Raw genomic sequence first — 20,473 nt, forward strand, 5'->3', positions numbered from 1 at the left:
TATTTTATTTCCCAGTTTGCATGGACTTTTCTGGGTCTTTCTACAACTTTAATTGTAATTTTTTCTTTTATATTTTTATCGCAGCACTCAACTCGGAAAACCTGTTAAGGCAACTACATAACGTGATCTAAAAATCCAGTTAACATATTGCTATGGAAACCAGGAAATAGAAACAGCGCTCTAATCATTTCTTTAGACAACCATGGCTCTGTGTGTGTGTGTGTGTGTAAATTCATTAATATATTTACCTTTTATTGAAAGTTGTTACTGAAACCAAAATCCATAATTGATCTGTCCATGAATAGGCCAGTGCCTTACAACCTATATATTCAATATGAACTGCACTTAATGTTAAATTATGCCATGTAATTAACAGGAAATCTTCAGTAGGGCTGCTTTGGATGGTGTGAACTACACCTGACTGCTTTTTGAGAGCTGGGTTCTAACCTTGCCTCTTTTACAAACCAGCTGCATTCTCTAGGACCTGTTAAGGACTGTTTCTTCATCTGCAAAATGGTTCAGTGCAAGACTCTAATAATGTAATGGGAACTTTCCTTTTCCACAAAATTGGGGAATCCCTTTTGAGGACTGAAACAGTTCTGTGTAGTTTCTGCTAAACTGTCTGGCAGGTAGTAAGCTCTTGCAAATAACTATTCTTACTGTATTTTTCTATTTTTTATTCTTCAGTAAATATGATCTGAATCTGCAGAGTAACTCCTCTTTTGTCCCACGACTTTAAATAACCAACAGATCCGTGTCTCCTTATATATTGCCATTACTGAATGAGCCCTTACGAGAGTTAGAAAGAACTCAAGTTCTAACAGGCAATGCTGTACCTTTGATGCTATTATCTTTGAGTGTGTTTATATGTGCTGCTAAGATAGTCTCAATTCTTGCATGTGAAATATAAAAAGTTATCCTAACACAGTATTAATACAATTCACTAGGGTCCCGAATCTTTTTTAAGAACATTATATAGTTTCAACAGTCAAGAATTAAACTTTTGTTCTGTTTTGCTTGTTCATTGCTATTTTTCTAGTTATTTAATTAACCTGTTTCCAGCTATTAAAAAAGTTAAAGAAATCGAAGTCTCCTGGGGTTAAACTCCTCTGTTGTTCTTCTACACAGAAATCTGAGTTATACTAGTAGAGGATAATCATTGCATAATGAAGTCATTGGGAGAATTAGTCCATCCCCTCCTACCTCTGTCTCTAACAATAAACTCCTTGTCTGCGCGGTGCCCAAATCTCTCCCTACCGTGGTAAGCGGCAGGGGCTACCCGAGACGTGGGAGAGACAGAGCAGAGCCTCGCGCTGTCCCCGCGGCCAACGCGCAGGGGGGTGCGGAAGGTGCGCGCCACGCGCTCTGAGCGCTGGGTGACACTCGCCGCCCAAGCACCAGGAGGGGGAGACTCGGTCCCGCTTAGCTCCCGCCCAGCTAACTCCAGCCAGGCGCCACGGTAGGAGAGAGCGCGCGGCCAAGGCGAGAAAACTTCTCCACCTCGAAAGTTTCACCTTGTCGTGGGCGGGGCAGGGGCGGCAGGAAACGCGACCCCCGCGGGGCCGGGCGCGGCGCAGGAAGGGTGGGGGCCAATTTCCCCCTCTGGGTGGTGCCAGTCGGTACCTCAGCGGTCCCCGGGCCGGCGGACGGGGCGGCCCAGACAGCGAGACCGACATAGGCGTGCGGGGACGCGCGGGCGAGCGCCGCGGTGGGGTCGCCTGGCGGTGCCTCCAGCCTGGACGCGCCCGGGCCGCCTGGGGCCGTGCGCACCGATGCCCGGCTGAGTCACCGGCCGGGCAGCGCGCGGTGGGGAGGGGCGGAGGGAGCGCGGCGCGGCGGCGGGCGGGGCGGGCGCTCCACTCGGCCCCGCCGCAGGTGACCCGGCGGCCCTCGCCGCCCGCCGAGCGCCCCGAGCGCTTTGTGAGTAGATGCGGAGCCGGATGCCGGGCGACAGCTGACTCGCTGAGAGGAGGCGCGGAGCGCGCGGGTGGTCCCTGCGCCGCTGACTTCCCGGGTTCTTGAGCGCCGCAAGGTAAAACTAAAGACCCCCTTCTAATCCCGCACCCCACCCCTCGCCCCAGCGCTTCTGTTTTCTTTGTTCCCCGAAGAGATCTAACTGCTCTTCCAAAGGGCAAGCTCACAGCGGAGGACTAGAGTTCAGGGGCAAACTGAAGGCAGGGCGGGCGGGTGGGGGAGAGGACGGCAGGACTCAGAGGGGGCTGGCGTTTGGGGGGCGGGGGTGCTTCCGATGGCCACCTGTGTGACTCAGGACGGAGAGGGGCGCTGGGGCGGTGGGTAATGTGTGACCGTGAGGGCCCAGCAAGTTTCAAAGCTGCGATCTGACTCAGCCCTTACAAAAGGGATCCAGGCGCCCTGTCCCAGGGTGATGCAGCCGGCAAGGTTGGAACCGAGCGGCTTCCTTGTTCCCAGCCCCGTTTTATATGTATTATGTAGGAGTCTTTCCAGGGAGCAGGTGTCTCTGTGAAGGTCTGTTTTCCTCCTTTCTGTCAAACACGCAGCCTGTGATCCATCATTTTCGATCGTACCTGATCTCTTTGCTGAGGCTTGTGGAGGACATCTGTCTTCTTAGGTGAAATAGATTAGAAGCACAGGCCCGGCGGTCTCGCTAGTACTGGTGCTGACCCAGTAATGAAAGCAACGATGAAAGTACTTTCGCTGACTGTTGCCAAGGCAGAATTTACTCCAGAGCGTGGTTTCCCATTCATAACCTTTTATGTTTTAAAAGAGCCATTTGCTAATTTGGCAGTTGGAGAGGGTTCCAGTGGCTCACGCATGAATGGTGTATTTTACCTTATCACAATTTTATGTTCCAAGGAGCCCTTAGACAGAATGAAATATTGTCAACTCTCTTAGGCAAAATAATCAGGATACTTTAATTGCCAAGTTAAGATGGTCAGTGACTATAGGAGGACCGTAAAAACTGACACTAGAGAGCATATAGACTATCTGGACCCTCTCCTGAATTTTAAGAAGATTGTTCACATTCTGTAGCGTTGGGCGGAGGTTTATTCTGTCGCTTTCATCAGCCAGACACATGCACATTGCCATGCAAATAGATTCAGAAAAACATTATATTCCCATACAGCTCAACTATTATAGCTGACTAATGAATTTTTCTCTGCAGGAAGATGATCTGAAAATGATGTACATCATGTTTCTCTCTGCTATTGGGACATAAATTGTGCTTTTATGTAAACAGTGTAGATGGTGCCTGGATTATTTATTTGCAGGTATATAGAGCTTTTCTCTCTGGCTCTAAGCTTCCTGTGCTTTGTTTTGAACATGTAAAACTTACATAATGGAACAGAGTGAAGTACTTCGGTTCCAATCATTGCAAATCTGTAGGGTATTCAATGTTCTTTGTTTTTGAACTGCTGAATAACATAGGGGAAATTTACATCATTCATAAGAAATTTTTGTAGTACCAAAACTAAGTCTGACTGCCTATAAAATATACTGGTATTGTATCAATTCTGTTTGGTTTTCAAACTTAACAGTGGATAAGCCTATAGTTATTAACTTAAATATTATTTTGATGGAATTTAGGGTCTATAGAGGGTGATCTGCTGATTATTGCTTTTTTCAAAGATGGCTTTGTTCTTGATACCTCACAGTAGGAGTTTACGTTAGATGGACATGACATGCTTTCAGAATTAGCGCATAAAGTTTATCTGAATGATTTTATGCACCAAAGCCAGTCAGTATGAAAGCTCATACCTAATGTTTTTACTACTTTTAAATCTATAATAAAAGAAAAATGAAACTTTCTAAGTAGAAGTAATACCCATATTTTATAAATATCTTTTAAGACTATATAAGCACATGCTCTACATTCACCTTAAAATGTTTTAAAAATTTGGTTCAATGAAGGCAAGACTAAGAAATAAATTTTAAAAATCAATTTCCTAAGCTGTTGGTAAAAAAAAAAAATAGTTCAAAAAGCATTTGTCTAATTTTTCTTTTGCAAACCTGTGCAATATTCTCAAATGAACTTTTTATCAAATGTGGTCATTTCAAAACAAAGTGAATAACTCAAAGGGCTGACAGGTTCTCGGGACACACAGTTTCTCTTAAGTATCTGCACCATAGCTATGGTGACACATGCATGATGAGCAGGTTCAGGGCACCTCCTGTCTGTCTGGCCCGGGCTGCCTCTTTCCTTTCCCTTGGCTTGGTCAGAGCTACTTCCAAGCCCTCTGAGCCCCTGTTTCTTCAGTCAAGTTTCCAAGTTTCTTCTTCTTTGTTATTAATGATTTTCAGCAGAGCATCTATGCTTTCTTTTCCCTGCCCCTAAGATTTCCCTTGATCCACTGTGTTTGTTCATGGGGTTCCCAATTTCCTAATTGTGCCCCCTTAAGGAGAGAAAATATATGCAGAAACTCAAGTGCCAGGGAGTTAACCTTTCCTGGCAAATGTATATTGAAACTAAAGTTTTGGAGAGCAAGCCCTCAGGGCAGAGTTTCTTCATAGGCTTTGCTCCATAGAAAAGAAATACACGCCTAGTCACCTCTCAGTAATAAGTGATAGATACCTTGACTAATATTTCAGGATCACTTTGATTCTGACCCTAACTTGCTACCAGGCCCACATTTGCCTTTCCCCAAATAGTTAAGAACAACTGTACATAGAGCATTATATGTGTTAGGTACAAAGAGAACATTTAAAAGAAAAAGGGAAGAAATGGAATCTGCCCTTGAAGAGTTAACAATCTAGATGTAAAATGAACCCAAATCCATAATTATTAAGGGTACATCACATGAGAGAAACATTAGAAATCATCCCATTTGCTATTAAATAATACATAGTTTTAATAAATCAAAAGATTAGAAATTAAAGATCTTAAAATTTTTAACATGCTTTTGTATGTATCATCTTTCTGTTACTAAAACAACTTCACAGGCTCATCAATGCTAATATTAATATCTTAACATTCCCATGTTGTAAGCAAGGAAACTGAATTTGAGACTATCCCTGTGCCGTCTCAATAGCACCATCCTGCCTCTTCCCAGTCATCAATGAAGATGAACTATTAGAAGCATTTTCTAGTGAGGCACAGGTTGAGATCCTGAAGTTAGTGGTAGATGATGAATATAATAATATTTCTAGTCCCTGAAGTTTTCCTCCCCTTCTCTTTCTCTAGTTATTTTTTTTCTTTTTCTTTTCGTAGTAAGATGTACCAAGAAAAGGATTAATTTATACGTGGGGGGTATTTTGCTCCTGTTATCAGATTAAGAGCTGTAATCTGAGTAATTTCGTAATCTATCCTTTCATCAAAAAGGCCATTCTCAGATATCTCTTCAGCTGTGTTAAATAGTTTAGTATATTCCCCATGGGATTTGTTTCAATAAAAACATCCAGTAAAATCTGATTACTTTGCTTTTTCATGGGACAAAATGAAGAAAGTGTTTTTATAAGCTGTAAAACTTAATTGAGAGAAAAATCACACGTGTGGCATTTGTGGCAGGAGGTGTGAGCACAGTGAAATAAAAAGCGGTCAACTTTGTAATCACATACCCAGGTATACATATTTCTTTCTGTGCCTGTGTAAATTTGTGCAAGTATGTTTATGCAGGTTACTCCCGTTGACTTTAATTTCTGTAATAAATTATGTGGCCACAGAGTCCATGGAAATTACGTAAAGATCTACAGGCTGTAATTTATGTTCTATACAAGGGACAATAGAATTTGAAAATGTATTTTTCCAAATATAGTAAAAGATACATTTATTTAATGTAGTTAGAGAAGCACCACTTCTGGTGAAAGCCAGGTTCTGGTACCCCAAGAATGTGAAGGAGGATTTAGTCATTCATTCGGGATAATTTCTTGGGCACCTACCAAGCATAGTTCTAGACTCCGGCATTTCAGTAGAGAATAAAACAGACAAAAATCTTGACCTAATGATGCTCTGTTCTATTGAGGTAGGCAAACAATACAGAAATAGATAACTAAAATGTGTTTATGCCAGGTGATGTTAGTAGCGCAAGGAAGAATAAAGTGGTGAAGGGGAATAGGGACTGTCAAGGATAAAAGGGGTTGAGGTGGTGATTAAAAAATTCAGTAGTGAGGTCTAGAAAGACGCACTTCAAAGGTGACTTTCGAGCTAGAACCTGAAGGAGATGCAGGAGTGATTCTTGTGCTCAGGACTGTAGTCTCATCTGAAATTTCAGTTCTGAAATTGTGCAGTGTACAGCTTGCACAGCTGTCCACAAAGTTCCTGGGTTTTTAGGGAGATGCCAGTGCCTGCCATAGTTAGCTACGGTCTCAAAGATGAAGGTACAGGAGTGGCCCATACCATTTGTTTTATGGGATGTGAAAGAAGACACCCTGTAGTATTTGACTGCATTTGCCTGGCCCCATCCCCATCCCCCATCCTTGATCAGAGACATTGCTCCATTTCCTTCTTATTTTCTCCATTGTGAGGGTGGCCCACTGGTATTTATTGAGAGTAATAACCATGGCTGCTGTCTCTGATCCTTTCCGTCATGTAAGTCTAGAGACGGCAAAGGCTTGCTGCTTGACGGAGTGCGGCCTGTCCGCTGTGCACGTCTTGCTTTCCTTCTGCTTTTCCTTCCTTTTGCCCGGCCAGTGTTAAACCACTGTCCTGGATTTTCTTCCTCTTTTCTTCCTTCCCCCTCATCTACATCATGTATCAAGATTTGCAAACAGGTAACTTGCATGAGTAAAACCAACCCTTTCACTAGGGACTGACAAACTGCTGAGGAGAACCCTCCCTGAGACAGGGCAGTCACCTCCTGGCTTCATTGGAGTTGCCGAGAGGCCCAGTGCAGGGCATGGGCTCATGAGGTGGTACCTTCCAGATTGTCCAGAGAAGCTAGAAATCTCCCTATTTTAAAATGTTGACTCGGTATCTTTAAAATACCATACAGCCTAGAGTGACAAGAAGTCTGCCGCCCTTCTTATGGGCTCCTTGTGTTGCCAGCTGCTGCAGCACGCATGGCCAAAGAGCCTCAGGACTGCTTCTGCAAAAGATCTTATTTTTCTGGAATTCTCAGAAAAGTCTCTGGAATTCTCTGGAAAGGATTCTCTAGGAAATCAAGCAATTTAAAAAAGAAAACAATATTTTATAATTCATTACCTCTTGGCACATACTTCTATTTCTAAACTCACCAGCCCACATGCTTTGCGTCAAACTATGTATATATTTCTAAACTAAAGGATAATCTAGTTATTTTATTCTTAAACTAAAGTAGTTATTTTCTGAAACCTGAATCTATCATAGCTTTATGCATAACTTTCATTTCCAAGTTCTCTGATTCAGAATAAACTCTCTCTTTGGAATATTGGCTCCTTTTTTTTTTTTTTTTTTTTCTGTTTTGGAAATGCCTGAACTTCACACATTGTTATTCCCCTGGCATTGAAATTCAAAATGTGCACTGCCTTACTGGTTTCCAGGTCCCTTTAAAAGCAATCAGATCAGCGTTGTAATCTATTTTTCCAAAGGAATAAAAACTCACAGGTTGTGTGCTAACTTGTTTTCTTTAATCCTAAAAACTCAGCGAAATGCCCAGGCTAGCAGCCTTCCGGAAGGCCATTGTGTTAGAAAGGAAGATTATGTACTGTATTTCTTCCTAGTATTTTAAATGCAAATATAATAATATATCATGAAACAGTGCACATATTAAGATCAGTGGCCTTTTCCTGTTTTGAAATGATCTCGTGTTCCCTCATAGTTGGAAATCTGAGGCAGCCTCTAGACTGTCAGGTCCAGTTTGAATTGTATGTTAGAAAGAAAAAGAATGACTTGGGAATTTAAAAGTATTCCAAAGTATTCCAACTGTTTGATAAGACCATAGAAGAATTTATAATTTTTAATACTTTATTAAAAATACTAAGAACATTGAGAACTGCAGACTTTTAAAATAATGTAGTCTTTGGAAGTCAGAGAAAAAAAGAGGTTGAGTAAATTTGTTTATCAGAGGTAGCTTGCTTCCTTTGGTCCTAATCATGTGGGAAAGGAAGACCAGCCAAGTTTTGGGTCCATAAGACAACTCAAAGTAGCTTTAAAAATAAGTTTTGGCTTTGCTTAGAACCAGAGTGTGTTTAGACCAGCATTTTAGCTCTTAAATTTTAAACCTAGGGGTCTTTTAAGAGACATTTAATCCATGTGTTTTTGATTCACTAAATCTTAAATCATTACCCATAAACTGTATGTCCCTCTGAGCTCTTTGATGTCTAAGCAATCTTTGAAATCATATAAGGCCCTTTTGTTCCAGAAAAATAGGAAGTAAGTTTTTGTTAAGGGTCAGTAAACAGTATCTTCAAAAACCCAAGTTAGGTCTAAAATCCCAAAACCATGACAGAATGGATGTTTGAATGAGTATTAATGCCTTGTCTTACGCAATGTGAAAAATAGAAGTACTCTTGAAATACTCCTGTTTGACAGTAATATTCAGTTGTAATCTTTCCTAACCCCAAGAAAATGATTTTGATGTAACTCCTTTCTGTTGTATTGTAATGTAAATATAAGGTTCAAATATTTATCATTTTCCCCACACATAGTAGGCACTCAGTACATATTTTCTAGAATATTAAAGGAATGGCTTTTTCTTCTGTCCAGAACTTTCCAACTAATGTCAATCTTTCTATTCAATATCAATATCCATCTGTAGTGTTTTGGAATGAGATCTACTGAGTCAGTGACCTGGTTTGATAAATTTTAAAAATAAGCCATCTACCTAAATATATGACATTTATTGAAATTCATTTTGCAGCATGAAGCAACTGCCGAGCAAAGAGTGCTGAAAATAGGAAGGAATTTGTAGGCTAATTTGATTAAATATTCAGTTGTTACCATATGCTTTCTGAAAATTGATTTTTTCCCCCATGTACTATTCCTGCCATCCGTCCTCCCACCTTGACATGCTTACTGATTGAAAGCTATGCACAGAAAAGGGCAGGTCGCATGTATCTGTAAGCAAAGCCAGCAAGTGCAAACAGGCACGGGAAACACAATGCTGTAATATGGGGTGGTGGAGAGGGGTACTCAACAATAATCATGGTGTTGGGTTTTGCTTCAAATTAAATGGATGACACATCTCTGAACTCTATTGTGTGGGAAAAAACACCTTCTTACTGTAGTTAGATTTCCTGTTTGAGTGTGTATTTTCTGGTAACTAGACTTCCCCTATGGACTGGGCACAAATGTGTAGCTTGAAGGGCAGTTCAGATGCACAAGATGAGAGTGCTGGCTGCTTTGGAGACAAGCAACTGCTTGTCTCACAAACAGTGTTTTTCAACTTTTCTGTCTCATGTCACCCTTGATGACGTGAGAATCAAGGGTGTGATATGAACTTCCGTGGCACACTTAAATTATGTTGATCACAAAAAAGAGTATAAAAAATATATACTTAACCGTGCTTTGAACTTCTTTCGAAAATAATTTAATTAATGATCTTTAAAAATTTTTGCAGAACACCTAAGATCCTGTCACAGCACTCCTGTGTACCACGGCACACCAGTTAAAAATCACTGCTCTAAGAGAAAGTTAGGGCCATATAGTGAGATCTTTCTTAATACCATGTTGTGGATTTCTCAATGCTCATCACATTTGATCCTCAGAAAACCTTTCCTGATCAAAAGTCAGTTGTTTTAACGTGATATTTAGGGTGACAGAATTTGGCACTTTCTTCTATCTTGGGTGGGTAAGGGGAGAAAAATTAAAATTATATTATTATGTGCTTGAGATAAAGATTCTCTTCGATGAATCTGAAGGTTTACTGACTACAGACATCATCATTAAAGCTTATTTTGACATTTGCACTGCAGAAAGCACTGCATCGGCAGTGACTTATTTATATAGTGTAGACATGCCTATTTTTTGTTGCAGTGGGAGGCCAAACCATCAGTAATGATCCCATATCAATGTGTTTGTACACATTCATGCTTACGTGATTTTTAAACTCCAATTAAAAGACCTCACAACTTGATAAATAAACAAATGCCTTGAGCAAAATATAGTTGAACTTAAAAAAAATTTTTTTGTAACAACTCTCATGGCACACATGAAGAATGTAGATAATAAAGGACAGACCCAGAGGTTTTGATGGGGTATTGGATCAATGAGATAAGGGGAGGGAAAAGTGGATGGATACCTTGAGGAGTCAGGGGCTTGGGTGCATTGTAAGTCACAGAGTGTCCCATTAGGAACCAGGCTGCCTGGTCTCTCGGCAGAAAAGAGGCAGGTCAAAACAGGGAAATTGGTAGGGCACATACATGGTAAGCAAAGTCTAAACCTCCTCCAATTTATGTCACATGTGGTTTGATTCTGGGAGAAGATTACAATGTTATCTATCCATTCTTAAATTGGGCTTCTTACTCTATTCTCCCCACAGCTACCAGGAAAAATAACAGGAATAAGTAGCAGAAATAAAAAAGGCTTTAATTCTGAGTATCAGTGGCATGTCCTAAGCGCTCTCAAACACTCTAAATGAAATTCCATCTTCTCAGAGGAAATCAAAATATTAAAAGAAAAACCAGACACATTTGTAAAGATTTTATACCGTTTTCATGACTAAAATTTTTTTAGCCTATCAGCTCATTATAATCTATAAATTACTGTTGAGACCAAAAGTTAGGGCCCTAAAAACTATATTTATAGTCATTTTCCACTGAGATATCATCTGCTATGGATGTGTTTGGAGGGATATTGTCTTGAGACCTTATCTTTGGGCCTTGACTATACAAAGTTCATGCTCGAGTATGCCTAGAAATTACACTTTTATATTCTAAACATGAAATCAGACAGTGATCTAAGAGCCGAAGGAGACAAGATGAAATTATAAGAGGGACTTTACTTAACAAATGCAATCAGTGTAACCTAATTCTTTGTACCCTCAATGAACCCCAAACAATTTTTTTAAAGGTTTATATAAAAAAAAAAAAAAAAGAGCTGAAAGAAGGTCATATCAAGCCTTGCCTTTGCTTTGTTTCTTTTTGCTCCTCTGAATCTTGGGTGACCTGCTATTCCTCTGACACCAGTTGAGGGCTACCCTGTCCAAAGTCTCACCACTATCTGATTAAGACAGAGATAGCAAACAAATAGAATCATGTGGGACATACTGTCCAGAATGAGCCTCCAGTCTCACTATTATCTGGTTAAGACAAAAACAGCAAACAAGTAGACTCCTTTAGGACATAGGTGAACCTTTGAGCTTAAAATAATTACCTTATTGTCATTCTTAATCAGTACCAAATAGTGCAGAGTTTTAAGTTCTATTGAATTGTATAAAGAAGCAGCCAAAGCAGAGATTGTTGATGGAAAAAGAAAAAGGTTCCTCCTAACAGAAATGAATATGCAATTTAAACTTTTCACAAATTCCCTTTCTGTCCTGTCAAAATTAAGATATTTCTAAATTTTATTTTAGTCTTACTAGCACATACTTAGGTTGTTTATTGAAATATGTCAGGGCCCAGTAATTTTAAACATTCTTCTGGTTTTCAAAAAGCTTACAAAAAGTACCATTCTTTAAATCACCAGAAAAGTGCAAATAAAACCCCTGACAGCTTCATTAACGACAATGAAAGGTGACAAGCTTTGAATCTACGTCATAAGCTGATTAATTACTTTCCAAATGTTATTAAAGATTCTAAAGGAATAGCTAGACGGGTATTCAGGATCGAGGTTCCCTCACAATTCCTAAATGGGTTTTAATTTTCAGAGTTAGATGATGATTATATCTGATTCATTTCTTTAACATCTTTAGATTCTTGGTTTTATTGAAAAGAGGGCAGAGTATCTGTTTCAGGGTGTTTTCTTTTCCCTGAAGTTATTCCTTGCAGAATTCAATAAAACTGGTTTTGAAATAAAAATAATCAAGTGCTAGCATTTTCTCTTAATAAAGGCCCATAGATGTGATGAATTATATAAACATTCGAAGGAATTTAAAACAGAGGTCATAATTATGTAACCATTTAATTCCCAAGTTGGCCTGACAATGTAGACACTCAATGAGAATGGGCATTGTGCGTCAGGTTAAGTATGACTTGGGTGAATTTTTATTCTTTTTTTGATTACTTCCCTTTTGACCAGTCTATAACACCTGCTTCTCCCCTCAGCAGATTTGTTTGCTGGTCTCTGGCCATCTTTTTCCCATGCCCACTGTAATGATTTAAAACTCACACCATTTTTCTTAAGCTCTTGCATCTCTTTGACATCCCTTATTCTCAGTGTAAGATTTTCTCTTAAATTTTAGAGAGTAAACGGAAGTCCAGATGGCTTCCATGTCACCTATTTATCTCTTTCTGTCTCACAGGATGAAACAGATTGATCCCATTGTTCAATCAATTGTATGCTGTCGAGCACCTTGCTTTGTCTGTCCTGGCCTCCTGTCTTTATTATCACCCTCACCATTTTTCATTCAGCCTTCACTCAACTTGCTGCTTCTTCTAGAAAGAAGGAAAACAAATAAGTTAGGCATCCTGATAGGATCTCAAGACAATTTTCTTAAGTTGTCATTTTTTTCTCCTTCATTCCCATTCATTCCTTAACGCAGTCAACTCAAGTATTTTGTCCCGTGTTCCTAAGAAAGTGTCCTCATTCTAATCACCAGTGACCTTCTCTTTGCCAAATCTGATAGACACTTGCTCTTATCCCATTTGATCCTCTCTACATTGTACTCCTCCCTTCTTGAAAGTTCTCCTTTAGCTTTTGAAACACCACTCAAACCTCATCTTTTACCTGTCCATTTTTTTTTTTTGCAGTTTTTGGCCGGGGCTGGGTTTGAACCCGCCACCTCCGGTAAATGGGGCCAGTGACCTACTCCTTTGAGCCACAGGCACCGCCCGCCTCTCCATATTTTTTTCACTTATGACTTCTTTCTTTTTACCTTTTAGAATATGAAATTTAGATTCTGATCTCTTTTAGGGTTCCATGTGAATTCCACCTTTCTGCTTACTGAGCTTGTCTATGGGTGATCTCACTGGCGTTAGTGACTGCAGATACCCTGATGGTCCCTTGGTTCGCAAATTGCCATCTCTGACTTTCTCTGTCTCTAGTCCACCGTCCCCAGGTTGTTAGCTACCTTATAGCTGCCTCCACCAGAATGACCAACAGCAACCTCAGGGTTATTAATGAAACTAATTATTTTTGCCCCTAAAATTTTCTCTGTTTTCCCTGTCTTCCTTTATGGCCCCCAACGTAGACATTTTTAGCCATCTTTGACTTCTCAGTCTCTCCTATGGTTGAAATCCATATTGAGTCATTACCACATGAATCTTCTCTCTTTAACATCTTTCTAAGCTAGTTTTTCCTTTCTGTCTATACTACTAGAATCTGTTCAGGTTCATTCTTTCATGTATGATTAAATGGTTCTGTTTTCCGTTCATTCAACAAATGATTACCAAGTCCCATGTAATGATGGCACTATCTGAGAGCTAACAGTGGAGCTTACAGTCTAGTGGGAGCCACAGAGAAGTAATTATTACAGCTCATTGTGGAAAGGGGAAGGCAGGTTGAATGTGTGAGCACACGGGAACATTCTTGATCTCTTTCTAGAGGGTGAGAAAGGCCTCAGAGAAGGCTTCCCAGAAGAACTATTATTCAAGGTGAGGCCTGAAAAGAGACTGTGCATTATCCAGGTAAAGGTGAGAGCAAGAGTGTTCCCTGAAGGGAATCCACACGTGCCGAGACTCGGGGTAGGAGAGCACATGGCTCGCTTTACAGAAAGGGTGAGGGCAGAGTGGCGAGAGCCTGGATTTCTAGTGGAGTGATGGCAAAAAGCAAGGCTACAGAGTGAGGCAGAAGCCAAATTTCATGTAGCTTTTAAGCTCTGCTGTGTTCTTTTCAGCACTGAAGTGACAGAATCAGATTGTCAGCTTAGAAAGTTATCTCTGCTTTGTTGGGGACCAGATTACAAGGGTGAGAATGGAGAGGCAAGACCAGCAGGGAAGCTGTTGTTATCCAGGTGAGAAGCGCCACTGCCCTGGACTACGAGACGGAAGCAGACGAACAGGTGGACATGTTTAAAACAACTGCAGGTGGGAATCAAGGATGGTGTCCTGGAAACGTGGGAAATGCTAGGTACTGGGCCGGCTGTGGAGTGGGAGAACAGTTTTCACGGAGACGGTGGAGGAACAGTAATGTCCACCGGTTCCGTAGTGCCTTTGTCTTGTGCATCCTCTTCCCCCAGCCCATGAGCTTTGGAGCCCCAGGGCTGAGTCCTCCTCTCCTTCTTCTCTACACTCCTGTCCTTGGTGGTCTCATCCAGTCTCATGGCTTTTCAGATACTCTGTTTGCTGACAACTTCTTAATTTCAGTCTCTAGCCCAGACCCATCTCCCTAACTCCAGGACTCAAACATCTAACCACATGCCCAGAAAAACACCCCAAATGTGAACAGAGCTAGACCAGTCGTCTTCTCACACCCAAATGGCTGTACCCACCAGCATCTCCATGACAGTAACTGTCAAAAGTCACTCTTTCAAATGAATGGTTTCCTTGGTTGTCTCATCCAGCCTCGGTAACTGTCAAACTGTCATTCTCCCCATGACAAAAAGCCAAAATCCTTGGAGTATTCTTGATAATGCTTTTTTTTCTTTTTTTCCTCACACATCTCTTATCCAAATTCATCAACAAATTCTATTAGCTCAGTCTTCAAAATATAATCAGAATTACTCCCCTCTCACCCAACCCAGCCTTTCTTCCCTAGCTGAGGCTGCCCGTATGACTCACCTGGAGTGCTGCAATAACTTCCTAGCTGGCCTTCCTGCTCCACTTCGGCCCTGTGCCACCCCCGACACCAGTGGTTTTCTCCCACCCTTGGTCCAGATGATTCCATTCAAACATACCCCTCCTACCTCAACACTCTGCAGTGACTCCCCATTTCGTGCCAATAAAAGTCCAAATCTCACAGTGGCCTACAAGGCCCTGCATGCTCTGATTCTTTGTCCTCTTTGATTCATCTCCTGATCACCAAAGGTCCAGGTGTACTGGCCCCTTGGCTGTGCCCAGATACCCCAGGTCTGCGCTCAGCTTTGTCCTTCTGGACTCTGCCCAGAAATCTCTTCTCCCATCTCGGGTGGCTGAATCTTTCCTTACTTCAACTCTTTCCTCAAAAGCTGTCTTTCTGATTTTCAAAGCTACAAACTGTCTTTCCACCATCCCTCCAGGCAGTCCTGATTCCCCAATCCTGCTCTTTGTCAGTCTTGTCACCACCCAAAACACTAACTTCTAATAGACTATGTGGTCAACTTACTTGTTATGTGTATTAATTGCCATCCAGATCCACCTGCTACAGCAGAGATGTTTGCTTTCGTTACCCTAAGCATCTGTCCCATAGTAGGGCCTCAATAAATGTTAGCCAAATTTAGTACCCTAAGCATCTGTCCCATAGTAGGGCCTCAATAAATGTTAGCCAAATTTAGTCTTAAATAGCTGTTGAATACACAAAACTAATGTTGGAAAGATGGATTTCTGGACTCTGGAGACCCATCAACAGGTCACATAAGGCTTTCTGTGATGTAGCCACAGCCGGTCCTTCCAGCTTTATCCACTGCCAGCCAAGCCCACACAGCCTCTGTGCTCCTGGCAGCTTCCTAAATAACCCTGCGCGTCTCTGCAGTTGCCTGTGTGTGAGTCCTTTCTGCCCAGAGCGCCTGTCCCCTGCATCAGCTGTTCCTGAGAAGCCCCAACTTACCTTGCAAGACCCAGCTCAAGCCTTATCCCTCCTCTGAGGCACTCCTCCTGCTGTCCCTCTCCACCCTCATCCACATAGTTGGGTCTTCCCTCTGTGTTCCTCCGGCAACAGGCGCACACCTTCCAGCACAGCCCGGAAGCCTGGTGGCAGGGAGCGAGGAGGGGACTCCCAGTCTACAGGCAACACATAAATGGTTGGGAAATTACTTATTTTAATGTCTCACCTCCCTCTTCTCTTTTTGTTTCTCTCTCTCCTCTCTCATGAACATACATAGCCCCTACACATACACACACACACGTGCCCCAAATTATTTTTCCTTGAATTGACCAGTTATATAAATGCAATCTGAAGCACGGTTGGTTTTAAGTTGTCCTAACCTTTTGGCTTATTGATTTTTTAAGAAGCCAGAGTGTTTACTGAATTTTAGAAACTGGATTCTGTACATTTACAAAGATCCATTTGCTTGGCATTCTTTATTCATTTAAAAGTATTTCAGGTTTTTGTAGAAACTTTTATTTGGCTCTTTATTTTCTGATGACATGTTGATCTCAATGCAATGTTATTTATATGCTTTTAATTTTTCTTCCAGCACTGCTAGAATTACATTATGTCCTTTCAAGGAATCCACATCTCCACAGAATATGGCCAGGTTTGGCTATTACTCCCATTCACAGCATTCTCATGATTTCTAACAGTTCTTTTCTACTCTTGAAAAAGAAAATTTCATGTACTGACAAAATACACCTTGAAAAAGAGAAAATAGTTCCTTCCGGTGCCAGATAGTCTACTTGCTAACATTGATTTCCAAGAAAATTTCTCAAGTGTGAGCTAAATGAAATTCAGAACTCAGAGAAAATAGTGTTATGAGAGAATGCCCACCTCGTGTGACCGGTCCATGCTTCAGGGCCAGCACCTGGCCTCTGGCACCTGCCTGCCTCGGCCCCCTCTCTCTCTCTTTCCCTGTATGTTGAACTCTCTCTTTATGTGACAGCCACTATGACAAGAATAAGGTTCACTCACCACCAACTTTCCTCCACAGCCATATGGTCTCTGCTTTAGGTAACAAAAGAAATGGATCAGTTACATAAACCCAATCCTGAGTACACAGCCCCCCACCCAGTGAGAGTTGCACTGTGCCTTACACCAAGGACATTTTCAAACACAGAGGGAGGGAATGTCTGATTCATGAGTGAGTAATGTTCCAGCTTCCTCTCCAGCTCATCTCTCTTCAGCGCTTCCCATGCAGACCGTTCAGTCAGGTTTATCTTATCCAAGCTCTGTGTTTGAATGAAACTGGGAAAGGTTGCTAGGCTTATTTTAACTTGCATAGGTAGAAAGATGTTTCTCAAATGTGATCTATGGATTTACGTTTTTCAGTGCTCCTGAACTTGAATGAACAAAATCTGGTGGCATTGCTGCACAGTCTGAATTATAAAATCACATCTATCCATTAGGCTACAAAATGTGAAAAAAATGCTTTTATAGGATATCGAGCACTTTAGCACCTTCTTAACATTGGGGAAGTTCAGCATTCACATTTTCAAGGACAAAGTAACATTCTTGTCTGACCTACAACTTATTAATGGGACAAAAGCCTGTCCATCAGTCAGGGCTCTGACAGGTCAATGTATTTTCTCAACAGTATTTTTTCCAATATGCATGATAGTAAAACAAATGTCCATTTATTCTTCTTTCCCAGAAGTTGAGTACTTGCAACCATTTGTAAAAGGACAAAGAGGTTTGCTAACAGAGTATGAATTTATGAGGGATAATCTTGAGAGCGCAATGGCATTCTATTCTTTTTATCTTTATTCTTGCTGTATCAGAGTTGGACAATGGTCTCAATCATATGTTACAACAAGAAAAAGCACAATTGGCTTTTCTTATGCTAAGATTCTGCCACTTTCCAATTTCAAAATGCTTATCAGAAGAAGAAACACAAAAGTGAATATGAATCTGAATAAATGCACTTATCTCTCTTTTGAAGAAACAACATTTGTGTGAGAATCAAGTAATAGTGTTGAAAGCATCCCCAGAAACATTAATTATAATACGTACAAATTATTCTTGTACTAGGTTTAACTTGTTTTTTTTTCTATAGCCTCCTGTATTTAAATTTCTTAATAAGCTCATTTATTATAAATAAAGTATGTAAATCAATCTGGGAATACTCTGTTTCAGAAATGTTATGTGACAGGCTGCCACATACAGTACAACTTTTGATTAAAAAAAAGAATCTTTATTCTGTTCTGCAGTTAGACCTTCACATGATACTCAAAACCACCTGTCAGGAACAGGTTATGCTGCTGATGACTTTTAAAACAGAATATTTTAGATACACAGCATCAAAACAAAAAAAAAAAATGGTCTGCAGTTTTATAATATGTATATGCTACAGAAACCTTTAAAAAATTGTTCTACCCTAACGGATAAATAGGTTGGGTCCAAATATTTTCAATATGAGTTCCATAAGTAAAAAAGGTAATTGTCTACTTATCTTTCTCCATGTGCTGCTTACAATGAGGATTGTCATATATATTTGTGTGACATACTTATACTAAAAAAAAATTATTCACCATTTATCCACAACTCAAATGTCCCTGGGCATCCTGTATCTTTACTCAGTAAACTTCAGGGGGAGTATGGGCTTACTCTTTTTTAAAGAGGTAAGGTAATGGTTCCTATTTGTTTTTCTTCCCTAGTATGGGAGGCCCTCACTGTAGCCACTGTCTTGGAGTGGCTTAAAAAGGACTTCACAACTTATAAAGGACTTCATGAACCTGAAATGGGGTTAGAGAAAAACCACAAGATGGTCAAAGGGTGGGAAAATAAGAAATATCATTCTTTAAACTGTAGAAAAGAGGACCAAAGTGATGAAACAGTCACCAGGTATTTGGAGTGGTCTTTCCCAGGGGACTGTGCCAACTTCCTCATTTTTGATGAAGGCAGGCAGAAACTGGCTAGCACACGAGTTAGGACAATAAGCTTACTAGCTACATTTATTGAGTGCTAGGCAGTGCTGCATAACTGAATGCCAGAGTCTCTCATCGTTTATCTCTAATCCTAGTGAGTAATGTGCTAGCTTCCTCCCCATCTTGTCTTTCTCCAGTGGCTCACATTCAGACCCATGAGATATGTACCATTATCCCCATGTTTTAGATGAAGGGAAGTGACATGGTGAGACGGTATGTCAAGGGTAAAGGCCAGATTCACATCACATCTCAGCCTGTCTGACACCAAAGCCCATATTCTCTCTACGAGGTCCCACTCCTTCTCCAGTAAGTGAGGGAGCTCCTACGAAGAATATTAAAAAACATGTGGTCAAGCAAACTAGTCTGTAAATAATAAAGACAAGGAGGTCTCACTGGTTTGGGGGATAATTTAAATGTGATGAATACCAAAGAGCTATTGGGAGCACTGAAAAATTCTAGATTCTTTCCATTCCTTTGACTTCGCTGTTAGAAATCACTGTCCAGGGAGCAGCGTCTGACTACAGGAGAAGGTATTTTTGACACAGTGTATTGTTTTATCTTTCTAAAGTCAGTTTCTAAGTCAGTCTCCATCATAACACTAAATGCTAAATCTTTAAACGTAAGAATCAAACATTCAACAAATCATATTTTAAAATTTGCTTTCCTAAGAGCCCAGGGAATCCGTTCACCTTTCGAGGTAGGTTACACATGTGGACACATGCTGCTGTCTTCAAATCCGCAGACTGTACACTCTTTGAAGAGAGAAACCCTCAGTATCTGGTCACATGCAATGGGTACTCACAAATATTTGATTAATATTACTTGATATAATGTAATATGACTGTTCATAAACAGTGCGTGTTTATAAATAGAGTTTAAATGTCGTCAGTAATCTTCTATTGAAATCTTTCCTTAACTTTCTGTTTATGGGCCAACTTTTAAAATTAATGGAAATAATATAAATGTAGGGAGAACTAAGAATTTTCCTTAGGATTACTCTGGCAAGTCTTCCTAGATATTTAACCATGACTGTTTTTATGGCTGCAATTTCCTTAATATGGTACCTTGGCCATTTTCCATCGCTGTAAATCCCTTTTATATACTTAAAAGCAGTATTGAAATATTTTTCAGTTTTTATATCTTGCCTCCTCACTTACATACATACATTATTTCATCTTAGGATTATGTCATGTAAATACTGTAGAAAATCTGAGAATTATATAGTAGGAAGAAATAGTATACCACTTTAGAAATCTTAACTAATAGATACGGTCCCAAAAGCAAAGAGAAATATTTAATGTAAGTATTCAAGTAAATAAAGAAACCCACTTACTTGAATGGTTTACGTAAAGTTGCCTCTATGGTCTTGACTTTGTGTTTGAACTCACAGATTTGTAGTATTTTTCTACCGGACATTGTGTGCCCAGGACTTTTTCACAAGCAAGGAATAAAAGAATCATGAGACTGTTGATGAAAGAAAAGAAAGAAATAAGGAAAAGAAAAATTCTACTGGCTCCCATTAGGTTAAGGCAGGGCTCAATACAGATGCTCAAGCAATCACGTCAGGAACCTATCTGTCTCCCTGGCTGGGCTCTCCTACCCCTTAGGTCCATTCCATGAGGTGGACCACATAGTGGCAAAGGGGACCATCAGACACTCCATGTTAACATCATCTTTAGTGCTTGTGATCTCTGAACGAGGGAAGTCCTCTCCCAGCATCCATATTTAATCCCCCAAAAGAATGATTGCTTTATCGTGTGCTCACCCTTGACCAAGCACCATGTCGAGGGAGTAGAGTTCACTGAAGGGCCAGCCTGGTTTGCACACT

At 40.6% G+C, this 20,473-nt stretch overlaps 1 protein-coding gene across 2 annotated transcripts in view; it reads left to right on the plus strand.

Moving 5' to 3' along the window:
* The first annotated feature begins 1,411 nt into the window (after nucleotides 1-1,411).
* MET (MET proto-oncogene, receptor tyrosine kinase) overlaps nucleotides 1,412-20,473 on the plus strand; it is a 118,866-nt gene continuing 99,804 nt past the window's right edge. The window contains exon 1 of one of the 2 annotated variants that reach the window (XM_053609256.1): nucleotides 1,412-1,459. The gene's annotated coding sequence lies outside the window, so the exon portion shown is untranslated. Of the gene's footprint in view, nucleotides 1,460-1,670; nucleotides 2,033-20,473 lie in introns of those variants that run through there. The other variant, XM_053609255.1, reaches the window with a different exon arrangement.

This window comes from Nycticebus coucang, chromosome 11, assembly GCF_027406575.1.
Source record: "Nycticebus coucang isolate mNycCou1 chromosome 11, mNycCou1.pri, whole genome shotgun sequence".
Taxonomy (NCBI): Eukaryota; Metazoa; Chordata; class Mammalia; order Primates; family Lorisidae; genus Nycticebus; species Nycticebus coucang.